The 18,318-nt window shown below is 40.6% G+C and overlaps 1 long non-coding RNA gene across 1 annotated transcript; it reads right to left on the reverse strand.

Annotated features, from left to right (window-relative positions):
* Positions 1-6,580: 6,580 nt before the first annotated feature.
* LOC138749299 (uncharacterized) lies at positions 6,581-18,277 on the reverse strand. Its single transcript, XR_011348547.1, has 3 exons — positions 17,135-18,277; positions 8,406-8,574; positions 6,581-7,037 (listed from the first exon to the last, which is right to left on the reverse strand). It is a non-coding gene; the product is annotated as an uncharacterized lncRNA (long non-coding RNA).
* Between the last annotated feature and the right edge of the window lie 41 nt (positions 18,278-18,318).

Consider the following 18,318-nt stretch of genomic DNA (forward strand, 5'->3'; position numbering starts at 1 on the left):
TGCCGCACGCAGTTTCCCTCTGGACTTTGATTTAATATTTCGCGGCCGATCGTTTGACTCTCTTTCCCGTTCTCCGGGTGCGTGGGGGGCGATATGGCGGCTTCCGGGTGACGCGGAGGCTCTGACGTCCACGGGCTTCGCGCGCTCGGCGGCGGCCGAACCCGCCCCTATTAAGAGCAGGGGGTCTGCAACCCGGGTGCGGGGGGGGGCTCCGAAAAAAATAATGCGAATACGGTCAATGCCTATTTTATTTAATAATTATTATTTTGGGGATTAATCACCTTAAAATAAAATATGTGGTAACGTTTTGTCATCAAAATTTGCCTTCCAGCACTGTAGTGGTCGATACCACCATATGCGTCACCCTTCGCGGCCCAACTAGTGATTTGTATTGAACTTTGGACCTCCCACCCCCACCCAGGTAACTCTCCCTGGATAAATCCAAAAAAAAAGAAACGTTTCTGATGAAAATAAAATATTTAATGCTTCATGGACAGATAAACGCACAGCTTTTGCTGAAAAATACCCATCTGGGGATGCAACTGCTGCAGAATTCTGATCAGAGTTTAAAATAAAAATACTTGGAGGAAATCTACAAATCCGAGTAGCTTCTGCTAGTTCTGTGGCAGCTCAGGAGGTAGCTCGGCACGGGAAGCCGACCGAGTACGACAGGAGCACGGAAGGGGTTTGTGACTTCAGAAGTCGCGAGGGTGGAAACTGCCGACCTTCCCCTGCATTCTGCATCAAGGGGCATTGTGCGCTCCAGAATGCACAGAACGGATGAAGCTTGTCCGACGGAGAGTGAACCAAATAATAGCAAAAGGATTAAACCACCGACATTATTGAACCACTGTTCATTATTGGAAGAAGTCGAAAGCACATACTCCGATCTCCTGCTGCACAAGGTCTGGTGGCTGTCCAAAGGCGAGGTGCTGAAGCAGTTTGCTGCATGTCTGGAGCTTGTAAAAACCTTCCTGGAAAGCAAAGGGCTCACCTTTCCGGAGCTAAAATAGCCAGATGGGCCGGAAAAGCTGCACTTCGTGGTGGATGCAACCACGCACCTTAACATGCCGAACAAAAGACTTCAGGGGAAGGGAGGCACAGCCCTGGAGATGCTGGAGGAGGTTTTGGCGTTTGAGCACAAGATGACAGTGTTTGCTAGAGACATACAGAGGGGTACGCTGTCTCACTTCCCCTCTTTGAGTGAGTTCAAAAAAGCACATAATCCAATCAATTAGGAGCATTTACAGCGTGCAATCATTGCAAGGCAAGCTGCGTTTGGGGAAAGATTCTGTCACTCCCCTAAACATCGATTTATCCCTGTTGAATAAAACTGCATCTACAGACGTAAGTCAACCCGAACTTGAGATCGAACTGGCTGATGTAGCTGACAAAGACTTATGGGTTTCTAAGTTCAGAAGCTTGACAGCTGATTTTGAAGATGTTGTTATTCAGAAGGCCATTCTTGCCCGGAAGCACAAATGGAGTGAAATTGAAAACCTCCCCAAACTGGACAAACTTGTGTTTGTAACATGGAATTCAATTCCTGACACTTGTATGAAAAAATATGCATTTGGAGTCCTGTCCATCTTTGGATCCACATACTTGTGCAAGCAGGTTTTCTCCAGCATGAACTACATAAAAAGCAAACATCACTTGCCCCTCATGGATGACAGCATGCAATCCTGCGTGAAGATCAAAGTGACATCTTACAGCCCTGATATTGATCAGCTATGCAGTAAGGTTCAGGAACAGAAGTCACATTAACCAGGTGAAAGAAATCATTTCATGAATTATTATTTTGCAAATATACATTTTTATATTGGACCCTGAACTGATGTAGTTGTGTTTTATATGTAGGTTGGTGGTTGACTGCTGTAGCTACACGACTGAGGAAATCAACGGATGACGGCAACCTTCAGAATAAAATACAAACTGGCATTTTTTTTTGTTTGCTCTTTTTAAAGCGAATATTTCTTTTTTTAAAAATTCCACAAATAAGGGATGGACTCAAACAGGCCCGCATTGTGTATTTTATTTGAAACTTATACATGCCAATATCTTTAGAGTTCAAAAGAATTTGTTGTTTTGCTTTGTTACAAACAGAAATAAAATGTCAGTTTTCTGTTTGTAGTTCCTTTATTTCATAAATGTAATAAATTATACTCCTCACATACATAGCATAAGTGTAATGAAACTATATATGCAGCCTTTTCTTCATTTTAGGGATCAAACTGGTTTTTCGGCTGCAGATGTGTTTTATTTGGTGGGAAACAGGCCCAGATGGCACTTTTAATGCTGAAGGTTGCCGACCCCTGCCCTAGACTCAGGGCCAACTTGCACTGTGGCGTTGCAATTGTTCATTGTGGTTCCGAAATGACTTGAGTCCGTACGGTGCTTTAACAAATGCTAAATGAGATATGGCACCAGTGCTTTGAAGTAAAACATTAAAGTCTAGACACCATGATTGAAATAAAACCACAATGCTGGATAAACTCAAGATTCAATTTATTGTCATGTAATAAAGACAGTGCAATATTGCACGGGGTGTGCTTTCTGTCTGCAATAAGATGTGCCCATTGCAGAAATTGCCTGGTACCTCTTGGCAGGAAGAAAGTCACCGAGTCTCCTTGGATTTGCCTTCAGAAGGGAATATTATCGCATTATATATTCAGGCGTATTGTTGACACCGATGCTGTGTGACGAACCTAGCATGAACTCCCACCTCCTGGCACAAATTCCAGCAGTGAGTCACAATGAATCAGAACAAGAGCCTGTCTCTGAGGAAGGCCGATGGGTGGGATAGGGTGAATGAGAGAATGGGATTGAGGGGTCCTTGGGTAATTCATTTGCTGGGGAGCACCATCAGAGGCTAGAGATTCCTTCCAGGTTCCAGCCGCATCTGTATGCAACCAAAGTAGGTGTCTATGTTTTAATTATGGGGGGACGGTGCATAGGGGCGATGATGTACATACCAGGGAGTGTTCTATTTGGAGGACCAAAAGAAATAATAATCAGCATTCGGTGGGGTTCTGCCAAGCAGCATGCCAGTGTATCTTGAAAAAATTGATTAAATCATCCTTTAAATTTCAAGCATCAAATTAAAGACACTGGCATTCTACCTTATCTATGCCTCTCAGAATCTTGTAGACGGACCTCTAAGTCACCTCTCATCCTTCTTCGCTCCAAAGTCCTCACTCTGAAAACCCTGCCTCATAAAACATGTTCTTCAATCCAGGCAACATCCCAGTAAATTTTCTCTGCACCTTCTCCATGGATTCCACATCCTCCCTGTCACGATCCAACCAGAACTGAGCACAATATTCCAAGCATCTTTATTGTCCAGACGTGTAGGGCCAGCTGTCTGCCAAGGACTTGTTTTAGTGGAGGACGAATTGGAGTGGGTCTAGGCTGGCGGAATTAATGACACATGACCAGCCTGTTGAAGCTATTCTTGTGGTGGGTATCAGAGCCACCAATCAGTACTCATTTTGTCCTGCCACTGTGTTGTTCTTCAGCATTGGGTTGATGGCCTTGAAGTATGTGGTTAGTTCAGTGGCCAGTAGCAGAGACATTGAAGGTGTCTGTGAATACTCCCACCAGCTAGTGTTTGGAAGCATGCAGGACTCATCCAGGGTCTAGACAAGACACAGACACGCTGGAAGAACACACACAGTCTTGCAGCGTCTCGAGGAAGGGCTCAGACCCGAAACATCGGTAATATAGCGTTACTTCCTGTGGATGCCACAAGACCGGCTGACTTCTTCCAGCAACTGTGTTTTGACTACAATCACAGTGTGTGCAGACTTTCATGATTGACCTCATCCAGAGTTTAGTCTAGGACAGGACCTTCACAAGGCCAATCTGATGAATGCTGTGGTGACCGTGGGTGCAGCTGTGCCTGAGGTTGAAGTGTTGTGTGAAGCTAGCTCACTGGCCTCCCGTTTAAAGCAAGCGTAGAATGCATCAAGCTCTTCAGGGAGGGATGCACCTGAGATGAAAATGGACTATAAACAAAAGCTTAACCATCATTATCCTTCTGGCTCAATTCTACCCTACAATGAACTGAAGCAAGCATACATTATATTAATAACGTCTGAATATTACTAAACATACACCTGTGGTCATTTTCCAATTTCGATTGTCAATGACATGTTTTGCCAACATTTTACATCAACAATTTAAAATAGGAAATCACATAGATAGCATCCGTCATATCTCAAAATCAAGAAAATCAGCATTATAAATTTGAAATAAAAAATCATTTGGTAGCAAAAGATCTCTGACCTGAAATGTTAACTCTTTGCTGCCTGGCCTGATGGGCGTTTCCAATCCAATTTATTTTGTTTTTGTTTTTATGTCTCAAAGTATTTTAAAACTAATGCAGTTCTCTTGAAGTGTCGTTTCAGTCATAAGCAGCCTCTTCTAACACCAACTGATTATGAAAATGGGTCACAAGGACTACCGTATCCATAATATGTGGTGAAATATCCTGTCCAACATATGTTAGTCAACACCTAAAACTTATTACCTGGGTTTTATTTCTTTGCTCTTTGTAGGGATATCCTAAGTATAATCTGACGTACGCATTTCCTAAATGTTTAAGTTTCTTCAATTCATAAATATTTGATTGATTATAAGCTGCAGATACAAAAATTCTATAAAATAGATATTTTTAAAAACTTTAGGAGATGCCTGTTTTGGGTATCATTCACCCTCAAATTCAACTGAAGGTTTGCATGGAGATTTTGTTAATCCACTCTTTCAACTGTTGCAATTGAGAATACAATTGTTGATTCACAGATGGCTTCATATTTAGTTACTACTTGTTACAATAAGCCTTTCTTTGGCTCTGCTACATTTTTTGAGCACATCAGATAACAGTACATGTCTGCCTGAGAATAGTGTAACAAAGCCTTAATGTGTCAATGTCATTCCACCAATGCTTGGCACATTTATCAAATTACATCTGAACCTCGTGGACCAGCAAGCTCACTGCAAGCTGAGCTGATCTGAACAAAGGTTATCCGAAAGGAAAATTTGTGTCTTGGTCTTCGATGAGGGAGAAATCACAAATATCATCCTTTATGCTTTCCGCTGGAAGAATATCTGTGTGGGCACAACAGAGGAATAAGACAAGCTTGGTTATAATGATTCCATCATCAAGAACCATCTGACTTTACTGTCAAAATTCAAATGTGAAGAGTGTGGCAATGTTTGAAACGCATCAAAGTTGGAGAGATAATCAGAAGAGACAGATGACTAATGAGAAAATAATAGGCTGAAACATGCTTGTTCTTGATGCTTTGTGTAAACTTTGTATTTATGGCCCTCTGACTCCAATTATTCTGGAGAGCAAATGGGTATCATTGTCAAACAGCACAAAACCAGCCCTTCAGCCCTTCAGCCCATCTTATCCATGCCGAGGAAGTTGGCATTCTGGGTAGAGCCATTTGCATGATGGAGGATGTTGGTTGTGCATCTTTATATTTGCTATATAAAGGACACTGTTTGACCTGCTGGTTTCTCCACCATTTTGTTTTTACTTCAACCACGGTGTCTACAGACATCCATGTTTTACTTCTTTTTCCCCCCACTTGACTGTATTTGGTTCATATTCTTCTAAATACTTACAATCCATAAACCTCTCCAAATGTCTGTTGAATGTCATAATTGTGTCCGCTTGACAGTTTACTCTGTCTGTTCATTCTAGGTATGAACTACCCTCAGCTCCCTTGTAATTCCCTCCCCTCTCACCGTAAATTTATGCCTTCCAGTTCTAGAATCATCACCATGAGAAAAAAACTGTGAACATTTACTTTACCCATTCCCCCAATGATTTTACAAACCCTAATAAAATCACCGCTCAGCCTCCTACAGTCTAAGAAAGAGACACTTCCTTTCTGTCCTCCCTCTATAACTCAAACACTCAATTGCTCTTGAATCTACTTCCAATTTATAGATTTCCTTCTGACAGCTGGGTGGCCAGAACTGCACATAATTCTCCAAATATGGTCTCAGCAACGTTTTGTACAGCTGAATCAAGAGGTTCCAATTTTTGTATTCAGTAACTTAAATGCAAGCAAATGCTCAGCATGGACAAGATGGGCCGAAGGAAGAGTTTTGTGTTGTTTGACAAGTGAAGGAGGAAAACATGATTTAGCCTATTATTTTCTCATTAGTCACCTTCTGTGCCTTTTGAATAGCTCTCCAACTTTGATACATTTTAGAAATGTTGCCACTTTTCACCTTTGAATTTTGACAGTAAAGTTAGAAGATTGTTGATGACAGAATCATTATAACCAAACTTGTCTTATTCCCCTTTTGTGGCCACACAGATTTACTCCCAACAGGAAGCCTAAAGGATTTCTCTACTGAAGCCCAACACAATTAGCCTCTCCTATAACCTTTGTTCAGATCAGCTCAGCTAGCAGTGAGCTTGCTGGCCCAACAAGAGTCAGGTGTAATTTGATAAATGTGCCAAGCATTGGTGGAATGACATTGACACATTTACGTTTTGTTCAACTATTCTCGCTCAGACATGCATTGTTAACTGATGTGCCCAAAACATGTAACCGAAAGAGCCAAATAGAGGGCTATTTTAAAAAATAGTCATTAGATATGAAGCCATCTGTAATACAACAACCTTGCACTCAACATTAGTAAAACCAAGGAGATTATTGTGGACTTCAAGAGGAAGTCAGGTGAACACGATCCAATCATCATCGAGAGCTCAGTAGTGGAGAGGGTCAAGAACTTAAATTCCTAGGTGTCAACATCTCTGAGGATCTGTCCTGGAACCTCCATGTCAATGCAATCACCAAGAAGGCTTGTAGGCAGCAATATTTTGTGAGGTGTTTGAGGAGATTCAATATGTCACCAAAGACTCTCTAGGTGTTCTGTGGAGAGCATTTTGTCTGGTATCCTCACGGTCTGGTACAGAGGTGTCAACTCTCAGGACAAGAAAAAACTCCAGAGGGTTATTAACTCAGCCTGCGAGATCAGGGGCACCAGATTCACTCCATCGAGGACATCATCTACAAGAGGCAGCACACAAAAAAAAGGTTGAGAACCATTGGTCTGGTACATAGTTATGGGATGAGGGTTCATCTATTATAAACTGAGACAAGGAGAAATTTCTTCTCTGATGGGGGTAAATCTTTGGAATTCTTCACTCTGTGAAGCTGAGGAAGCTGATTGCACTGGGAAATGAGGGAGGAAGCAGCAGGCTAAAAAGGCTTATTTCACTGAGGGATGCTTCAGTGGGGGTAGGTGGTCAACACTTGTTCAAAGAATAGTCAAATCAATAAACACACTTTCAGTGTTTTATTATTTAAACAAATTAGGCTCGTATGAATTACAGGTTCTTGTAGTGAGCTCATTTCTAAACTCTCCGTCTCACTAACACAAAAATGAGTGAGATGTCAAACAATCAAAATTACACAGACATTACAAGTATACAGCAAACAGGCAACTTGGCCTAAGTAACAGGAATTTAATTTGTGACCCATTATCAGTGCTTTCCTCTCTGTTGGGAAGCTGGTAAGATGGAAGTCTGCAACCATCAAAGGAGAAAGCATTATAGTGGGACATAAATTACGTTTCTATTATGTGGGACAAGAGGCCTGTTTGTTGTATATTTATAATGTCTGCATAATTTTGATGTGATTTACATTTGATTACATCCCATTTGATTTTTATGTGGTGTGTCATGACTGACAATTTTTAAACAATTATTTTGTTTCACAGAAATATACATGTATATTTTCATAGTTTGCACAAGGTTGAAACAATCTTTAGTTTATATTAATCTCCAAAGATTGAAAATATAATTAAAGTTTAACATTGCAATTCTACTTTGTTCTTTCTTTTCTAATAAAGTAAAACCCTAAAATTGTAGGATGACTGACAAAAGATTTGTAAGGAAGACAGGCAAAATAATATTTACTTCCTCTTAATTGCAGTAATTTGTAGAGGTGGATTGAGAAGGAAGACAGAGACCATGAGTGACCAAATGGGAGGCCAGTCTCTGGGACCAGCTGAGGGGTGTCAGAGGTTAAAGAACCCAGGCGTGGCTGAGGAGGGCAATGATTCTGGGAGAGGTGTTGCGATGACCTTCTGAGCACAGGATTGAGTTGATTTCGCCCAGTGCTTATTATCAGATATTGAGCGATTCCTAATTTCTGCTATACTGTATAGAATGCTACTAATGGAAAATATTAATGTCTTTTTACATCTTTTAAAGTTTTTATTTACATTGTACCTCACACCACAAAAATTACATAAATCCAAACCTGAAATCTTGGAAATGTGCTTTAGGTGTGGCCTGCCTATTCTGGGAGAACCTGGGGGACATTCTGAAAAAAATTATAAAGGTGGATTTTCCATCAGATTCGGAATTGTACCTTCTGGGAAACATTATGGACGTGAGTTTTAAACTGTCCACGTTCCAAATTCATTTTGTGAAGGTCGCCTTGGTGGTAGCCACGAGATGTATAGCGGTCACGTGGAAGTCCGACTCACAACTAAATACAGTATTACACGATGGAATATGAAATGCAGAGTTGTTTTCCCCTGGAGAAAATCATGTACAATTTAAGGAGGAAATAAGACACATTCATTAGAGTGTGGCAACCTTATCTGAAACAGAGAGGTACACAGATATAATTCACTCCTTCGGAATAAAATAAATAAAATAATTGGGATCAAAGAAGTGGGATGGGGTGGAGATGACGTGCTCTTGTCTTTTTTTTTGTCCCTAATCCCTTTTTATTTAAGTACCTGGGTTTTTTTTACACAGCTTTTTGCAAGGGTTTTTGTATGATTTATATGACTTTATTCTCAGTTATATCGGGGCAAGGGGGGTGGGTAGGGGGGGGATAAAAACTGACTCTCTATGTCATATTGGCATTGAAAGAGATTGTATTGTTTGTTTGAATTGATTTGAATCTTTGAAAATCAAAAATAAAATATTCCAAAAAAAGAGGAAGCTCATCTTTGCTGACCAAGATGCTTTCCTAAACAGTATTTTCCTGCATTTCCCTCTGATCCTTCAATATCCATGAACCTGTCCAAGTGATGTAATAATTATCCCAAGGTTAGGAAACATTTTATAATGAAGCAACGTTTGAAGTTAAAAAGGGCTTGTCTGGCCCTTGTATTTTTGAATTCTGCGTGGAGCTCCTCTGTTGAAGACCTGTGCTTGCATCTCTTGATTCTGGTGTAAAATGCTCTCCTTTTGATTGACTCCTTCAATGGTTCAACAAAACTGGAGAACATTGTCTGGGAACTATTCAGCCCTTCTATGGCCTTATCAATGACATTCCTCAAGGGCACATGCAGCCTATTGAAGCTCTTATCAGCTTTGTTCTGCAGCACTTGTCACGGGAACAATTGTCTTGACAGCTCTCCATGTGAACTGGCTAGATGGTGCTCAGTGCAATCGCCATGATAAACACTGGCACATTGCATGATCATGACCAAGGAATCCGACCTTACTGAGATCTGGATATTGTGTGGAGTGTTCAGTCATCTTTGAGTTTTCTGAAAGCCAGCCATTAATCACCCTCACCTTTTAGAAACTTAAGCCAAGATGTTTACTGAAGGACATTAGAAAAAGGAGCAGGACTAGCTCATCTGACCTGTTAACCTACTTCACCATTAAATCCAAGACTCTCATCTGTACAAAGCAATATTTATTTTTATATTTGTATCGATAAAATACTTGTCCTGCATATGTAATTGTGTTATGTATAATTTGTGCGTCTGCATGTTTTGCACTGAGAACCGGAGAACTCTGTTTCATTGGGTTGTACTTGTATAAGACTTGACTTGAATAAGAACATAGCTGATCTGTTCATGGTTAAAGGATAGTACAGGATAAAGGGTGCACTGGATGGGCATGACAGCAGGGCAGAAAGAAACAATTTGGCTGTTGGATTCTTCTGAAACTTCAGCCATGAGCCTCTAGTGTTGGAAACTTACGGCAATTAAATATGTCACTCAAGATCAGAATCAAGCTATAACACCAACTGGAATGGCACAATCTTTTGGAACTTGGTATTTTGGTCGAAATTTGAGAAGGGATAGTGGGAGGGAAAAAAATAATTGGACTGGCATGATATTGGGTAGTGGGACTTTGAGATTCAGGAAGAATCAATCAGAGGACATACCTGGTGGGCATTGTGGTCTGACACTGACGGAGATCTAGGATTGCCCAAACACAAGAAAAAAACCCCAGGACAACATGGTCCGAGTTCCACAGCAAAGTTCCCGAAGGAAGACTGATGTATCATTTGCACTTGGACAAAAGAAGTAAGAGAAGCTTGAGCCTTCTTGAACATTCAACAAGATCATGGCTGGTCTTCTATTTTACCATCTTTTAACTGCTCCATCCCCATATCACTTAATATTCAGAAATCTATGCTTTGAATAACCCTAATTATAACACCTTCCAGGTAAAGAATTTCTCCCTCTCAATTACCTTCATTATACATCCTTAAAAATTCCTCTTAATTAAATATGATTTTTCCTTTCATCAATCTCTGCTCAATCATGTATCTAGATATAGAGAGATGATATAATGTAGTATTGTCCCAACCTCAGATCCCAGGTTAATAGGTTGATAATTCCTTATTTTCTCTCCCTCCCCCTTTTCTTACATATTCACTAGGAGGCTATTTCTTGTAGGTAGGTATAAATGGTTTCCATTTTAACTATATATGTTCTTTGACAATATCTCTCTAGTACCCAATATCAAAGATGTTTTTGAAAGAAAATAGGAGCAATGGTTATAACTGAAATGATTTGTTTTCTTTCAATCTATAGGAACCATGACAGAATCTTTTGAGTTTTCAGAAATGATAACTAAGACATCCACTATTTCCACAAGTATCTTGCATCAGGAAATACTTGGGTCAATTTTATGGAGACAGTAACTGACTCAGAAATTATTAGTTTTAAAAGAATTTTCAATTGCACAATGGTGCAATTCTCTCTGCCTTTACTTCACTGTGAACCTTCCTAAATTTGGCAATTCTTTGTCCTGATGCTACATGTCTTGCACTGGATCATGTATAGAGTGGTCACTTTCAGTTACACAAAGAAGGCTCAACTGCATGAGAAAGTAGTATTGGATCAAGTCTCAGATGGTCACACTGTGGTCTTTTGCAAGTTCATTTGTTGCACCTTTATTTAGCTATCTGGAATATATTTTGAGGCTTGTACTTTATGTTCTCGAAGCTGTCCTTGTATGCAGTGCTTTATTCTGTTCTCTTCCATCTCCCCTATTACTATGCACCAAGCCATGTTTCTTATTCATAACCAGGATAAAATGCATTAATAAATATTGAGAATGGCTTCAATGACTCGACCAATTGCCGATGCCTGCACGTGACCCTGAAAAATCTTCCAGCAATTGGAATAAAAAGCTCCATAAGCAGCTCAACCACAATAAACTCACAGAAAGCACTGCCTCTAATCATTGAAAAGAACAATTGATAGATGAGAGCAAAAGACAGTATTTGGGCACATTTGCTTATCTGTGTAAATCACTTGTTCCTCAAATTCAGCAATCCCTTGGGCCTTTGTTTCCATGCTCTTCCAATTAAACATGACCGTTTGCAAATACAGGGGATATTCAAGAAGCTCATTATAATTTCACCATACCTTGAACTCGATAGGTATCTTTGTCTCTGATAACTTGGCAGGTAATATTGGGATCAGAACAGTAATCTTGGATTTTTACATCTCTCGATGGAATTGAACTCTCTCCATATTGTACATTTACAATGTTAATGATTCTTAGGTCCAGTGAAAGGTCACAGCACAGTTAATTGTAGCATAAAACTCTCATTGCTCTGCCATATTAGCTTGCTGATCTCAGAACAGTGGCTCCTGCTGCACCTGTTCAACAAGCTTCCCTTTATTACACCAGCATCCACGCAGAGGCTTGACACAAGGCCAAATTTGGAGTGGTCAATGCTGGTATCTTTGCTAGAAACTGTTTTGAGATTTCTTGGGGCACTTGTGTCAAGATCTGCTAGGTAACATTGCAGCTGCTATCCTAAGAGAGAGGGTCTTTGTTTCCACAGCTACACCATGTGATTTCAAAGCTTTTATATGATGCATTGAATGGAACTAAGAAACAAGTTGTGTCAGGGGAAGTATAAATGGCATAGCATAATTAATATTGTTGCAGTATAATATTCACTAGGAGGCCATTTTTTGTAGGTATCAATGGTTTCCATTTTAACTATATATATCCTTTGACAATATCTCTCAAGTTCCTAATATCAAAGATGTTTTTGAAGGAAAATAGGAGCAATGGTTATAACTGAAATGATTGGATCCGGAAGGATCCAAATGATATTGTGCTCAACTATCTTTCAATTATTGTTACAACAGTGAAGAAGGCCAAAGATGGAGATGTTCAAATGGGACTGCCGTGGAGAATTAAAATAACAAATGATAGTAAATGAATGCTCATCCTTCTGGCACAAATGTTGGTGATCTGCAATGAGCTTACCCAATGTACTCAGAGTCCCTAATGTAGAGAGCTCATTGTGAGCAAAGTTTACAGATAATAAGTTGGGAAAGTACAAATTAATACTTTATTCATTGATGATGGTAAAAAGCAAATGACAAAATATCTCTACTTACAGGGGAAACATTCTATGGGAAAGGGAGGGGGCATCAGAGATGATAACTGGGTCAACTTGCGGGTTGCAAAAGGAACGGTACCTTCAAAATGCTGAAATGCAAAGGGGGAAATGTGTTTGGTGACAGTTTGGAGTTGGCAGAAGAGGTGGAGGATGATCTGTTGTTCTCAAGGATAGCTCGCAAAATAAAGTTTTAAACAATATCTAAACACATACAGTTTGGAGTTGATGGATGGAAAGTTCAGCGAAGGAAAGAAAATAGAAAATGGACTGGACAAGAATCTTCAAGAATGTGGGAGGTCACGATGGCTTCCAGTGTTCTGAACACGTGCAGATAGTATCTCCAACTGCAGCAGCTAGAGCTCATCAGAGCTGCAATTGTGGTTGGGGTCACTGCAAGGCTGAGAACTTTGTGTATAGCACATTTAGAGGTAAAAAAAAACTACCAAAGGTCATGATGCAGAGTCTCAACCTGAAATGTTGCCCATCCCTTTGCTTGACAGGCTGAGTTCCTCCAGCAGTTTGATTCTTTTAGACCACAAGGGCGGCACTGTTACAGTGCCAGTGACCCAGGTTCAAATCCGGCACTATCTGTAAGGAGTTTGTACGTTCTCCCCGTGTCTGTGTGGGTTTCTTCCAGGTGCTCCTCTCACTGTTCAAAACGTATTGGGGTTGAAGGTTGATTGGGTGTATTTGGGCGGCATGGGCCGAAAGGGCCTGTTACTGTGTTGTATTTCTAAATTAATTTTTTTTTTTTTTTTTTAATTAAAAAAAAAAATCAGTCTCTTGTACATTTAGGGTTGCAGCTTAACACATGCAGGCAGAGAGCCTTGCTAGACAGACGAGGAGGAATGGGCAGATCATACAGTAATGCTCTTGAGTTAACCCCACTCTCCAATAACTTCTCCCTTTGGGTAATGATGTGGGTGAAGGATCCTCATGGAAGAGTAAGAATCATGGTACTGTGGGTAACTCAGCTGTACACAAGGGGAAGGGAAAGATTAAGGGAGCAATAGTAATTGGAGATTCCAGCATGATATACTACCTCCTTAATGCCGCCCTGGTTAAGGAGCGTCACTTAGGCTGTAGTAAAAACTCAATGCTGGATAAACTCAGCAGGTCAAACATTGTCCTTTGGCTGAAACAGTCTGCAGAACATCCAGAGGTGTACCCATATTGGTACTAAGGACATAGCTAGAAAAATAAATGACATCATGCAGGCAGAGTTTAGGACCTCAATTGTACTCTTAGTGCCAGTAAGTACAGTAAAAGAAAGTGAATGAATGTTGGGCTCCAGAGATGGTGTGGAAGGTCTTATTTAAAGATTTAAAAATCAAAGGAACATGAAGTTTTTAGAAATAGCTGTCAGCCTACTGATTTGGACCATTTTAGAATTTAACAAAAGACTAGGAAGTAAACACAGCCAGCTAAGCGGCATTTTTGGAAAGAGAAACCAGTCAGTTTCAGTTAAAAGATGCTTCATCAGACGAAGAAATTGGTATCAAAACACAAGAAAGGTGAGTTTTTATAGGTACATAAAAAGAAACAATCAGTTGACGCAAATGTGGATGGGAGAATTTAAAAAAGTGAAAATAAATAAAAGGTAGAGGTATTAATTTGTTCTGCTTTAACAATGGAAGACACACGGGGGAGTCACGTGATGGAGTAGTGGCCGGACGGTGAACTCCAGCCCTCTCCAGAAAAGTCGGGAAAAACAAGAGAAAACACAAAGACACAGAAATAAAAGTTACAGAAAAGTGAGTATAAAGGTGGAAAGAAGATGGCGACAAAAAAAGAAAAGTCGAAAGCAACGGTAAGAAGAGAGGAAAAGACAAAGGAGGAAAAAGGTGAAGGCCTTACCTGTCCGAAGAGGCCCGCTGCGGAGAGAGAAACCCGCTCCCTCAGGTCGGTAAATAATGGACTACAAAAATGGCTCGCAGAGCCGAGCAAAAGTGAGCAACCGCGCATGCGCGAAGTTTCGCGCATGCGCGATGCGAATGAAAAAAAACACACCGACGGGAGGGGGGACCAGCTGGGGAGTCGATCTCCACAGCCGGCAACGACAGCTGCAGAACACCTGCAGCAAGAAGAGACCACAGAAGACAATAGAAACAAGAAAGAAGAGGAGGAAAGGGCAACAAAGAAACAACAGATGGTCAACCCAGAGGAAGAAGAAGAGGAAGAGTATGGTGAAATAGAAGAAGAAAAGATAGGCAAGGTAAAGGATATACTTGCTCTTATTAAAGGATACATGGAGTCATTTAAAGAATGGCAAACACAGGAATTTAAGGATTTAAGAAAAAGAATAAACAACACAGAAGAGAAAATAATTAAAATGGAGATGACCTTAACAGAAATGGGAAAAAAAATGGACAAGATGGAAGAGCGGGCAGTAGCAGCAGAAATGGAGGTAGAAGACTTAAAAAAGAAATTGGAGAAATCTAATAAAAAAACTAAAGAGACACAAGAACTACTAGCTCAAAAAATAGATACAATGGAAAACCATAACAGAAGAAATAACATAAAGATAGTGGGCCTTAAGGAAGATGAAGAAGGCAAGAATATGAGGGAGTTTATAAAAGAGTGGATCCCTAAGACCCTAGGATGTCCAGAACTACAGCATGAAATGGAAATAGAAAGGGCACATAGAGTATTGGCCTCTAAACCACAACCACAACAAAAACCAAGATCTATTGTAGTAAAATTCCTAAGATATACTACAAGAGAAAAGGTACTGGAGAAGACAATGGAAAAAGTAAGAGAGGGCAACAAACCACTGGAGTATAAAGGGCAAAAAATCTTCATTTATCCAGATATAAGTTTTGAACTCCTAAAGAAGAGAAAAGAGTTCAATACAGCAAAGGCGATTTTATGGAAGAAAGGGTATAAATTTATACTAAAGCATCCAGCGGTATTGAAAATATTTATTCCAGGACAACAAAACAGACTATTCTCGGATCCAGAAGAAGCACGAAAATTTGCAGAACAATTACAAAAATAGACTGAGGGAGGAAGACGGGTAATGAGAGTTAAAATGATCACGACTGATATGTATGTGGGTAAAGACAAAAATAGACTGAGGGATGAAGACGGGTAATGAGAGTAAAAATGATCACGATTGATATGTATGCAGGTAAAGAGGTATAAGAGTGAATAGAGACAATGTGCATACGTGAATGTATCTGTACTTAGAGGAAAATATAGATAGTATAGACAAGAATTAATAAGGGAAGGTAATGGAATAGAGAGAATAAGGAGGGAATTAAAAGAGGGACCTTTGTGACATATGAAAAGTGAAATCTTTTCTGGGGGAGGCGGGGTGGGGGGAAATAGCGGTCACTGCAAAATCAGTTGACGCTTGCGAGTGGATTTGCAAATCCAAATGGAGAGGGGAGATGTGGTTGTCCGACAAGGGATCAAGGACAACTCAGGAGGTGAAGGGGAGATTGGGGATAAATAAGATAGAAATAGGAGAATAAGGAAAATGTTAGATGTTGTAGGAATGTTGTCTTATAAAGAGTTGAAAATAAGAAAACAGAAATGGAAAAGGAGGAAAGGTAATGATGGAAAAACGGAAAGAGAAGATAAACAAAATATAAAAGGGCTACGCTGAACTATATGTCTTTAAATATTAATGGAATACATAACCAAATTAAAAGGAAGAAACTACCAAATTTAAATGAATAAATGTATTCCATTAGAAAAAATAACATATTGGTTAAGAAATAATATTGAAATATTCGAACAAGTATAGGAGCCTTACATTAAATACAATAGCGAAAACCTACCGGGGACAAACATTACCTAAGTTGATGGAAGGAGAAGGAAAGAAAAGAATGGACTCAGTAGAATTTCTGGTGTAATTTTGTTGAATGACAACATTGTCTGACTGGCTTAATGCAACCTAGATTATATACCTAAAATGGATGAGAGGGGGGGGTGGGGGGGTGGTTTGGGAGGAAAGGGGGGGGGGGAGAAAAAGTCACTGTATAAGTGTGAAAAAGAAATAGTGTACATCATGGCTAATGTGATTTATGGTGTGAAAAATAAAAAAAATTAAAAAAAAAACAATGGAAGACACACAAAATCCGCTCGTAGAGAATCAAACATCAAGCAAAAATGAAGAACAAGAGAACTTGTTGAAACTCGAAAGGTGTTAAATCTCAGGGGCACGATGATCTTCAAATCTGTCACCATTGTACCTGTGCTGAAGTCGTCTGTGTCCTGCCTCAATAACTACCACCCTGTCGCACTCACGTCTACCACCATGAAGTACTTCGAGAGGCTCGTCATGGGGAACATCAAGCTCCTGCTGCCCCCATCACTGGACCCCCCTGGAATTCACATATAGATTTAGCCGCTCTACGGACAATCCCATCACCACCACCCTCCATCTAGCCCTCACCCAATGGATACTTGTTGGAATGCTGTGTATTGACTTTAGTTCGGCATTCAACACGATCATACCTCAGTACCTGATAGGGAAGTTGAGCCTGCTGGGTCTAAACTCCTCCCTCTTCAATTGAATTCTTGACTTCCTGTCTGGGAAAATCCTTCAATGGCTGAGGACTAGCACCAGTTGATGAATTGAGTGGGGTCATCTCTCTTGTTCTGTGTACTTTGTATACTGATAGCCAGAGAACAACCAGCAATGCTCATCCTGACTGACATCCCTGGGTTTGAGGCTATGATCGGCATACCCAACACTGGATCCTGAAACAAGAAATCTGAAGTTGCTCTCATTCATGCAACAGAGCAATCCCATCAATACCCTTCCGCTCCTTGTTTCCCTGGAATTCTGCATATTATTCTGTTCCACATGCCCCACCCCCAACTCCTCTTTGACTTTTTGCCACTTTCCTGCAAAAGAATTATTTGCCACATTTTTGGTACCTACGTCCATATCTTTGAGGATGTGAAACCATCAGAAACGAAAAAATTGTGCAAACTCCTCAAGGCAGTGCCTGAGATCAGCATCAATTCCCAAAGATTGGAGCACTAACTGCTAAGCTACCGTGCTACTGTGTGATCGACCTTGCTGGCATCCAAACTCCTGGTCCCTAGGAAGCTCCTTTTGACCAGGGATGAAAGGGTTAGCACATGAGGAAAGATTGAGTTGCTGGAATTTAGAAGAATGAGAGAGGATCTTATAGAAATGTTTTTAAACTTATGAAAGGCATAGATAAGATGGAGGTGGGCAAGTTGTTTCCATTGTTGGGGGACAACTAGAACTAAGGAATATAGCTTCAAGATTCAGGGTAGTAGATTTAGGTTGGAGAGGAAGAGGTACTGCTTTTCCCAGGTGGTGAATCTGTGGAATTCGCCTGCCCATTGGCGACCTCAGTAAATAGATTTAAGACAAGATTTTTACATAGTAGGGAATTAAAGGATATGGGGGGAGGGGGGGTGAAGGCAGGTAGGTGGAGATGAGCCTATTTATCAGATCAGAATGGCTGGAGGAAGTCTGATGGGCTGGGAGGTCTGAGCCTATTTATCAGATCAGAATGGCTGGAGGAGGTCTGACGGGCTGGGTGGTCTGCTCCTATTTCCAACCCTCTTCTCCATCCTGCCTGGTGCAGCACCCACAAGGACCCCTGCAACTTTTGCCATGGGCCTGAAACTTGCCATGGGTCTCTCCTCCTCCCCTCCCCCCCCCACT

Source organism: Narcine bancroftii, chromosome 14 (assembly GCF_036971445.1).
Source record: "Narcine bancroftii isolate sNarBan1 chromosome 14, sNarBan1.hap1, whole genome shotgun sequence".
Classification (NCBI taxonomy): domain Eukaryota; kingdom Metazoa; phylum Chordata; class Chondrichthyes; order Torpediniformes; family Narcinidae; genus Narcine; species Narcine bancroftii.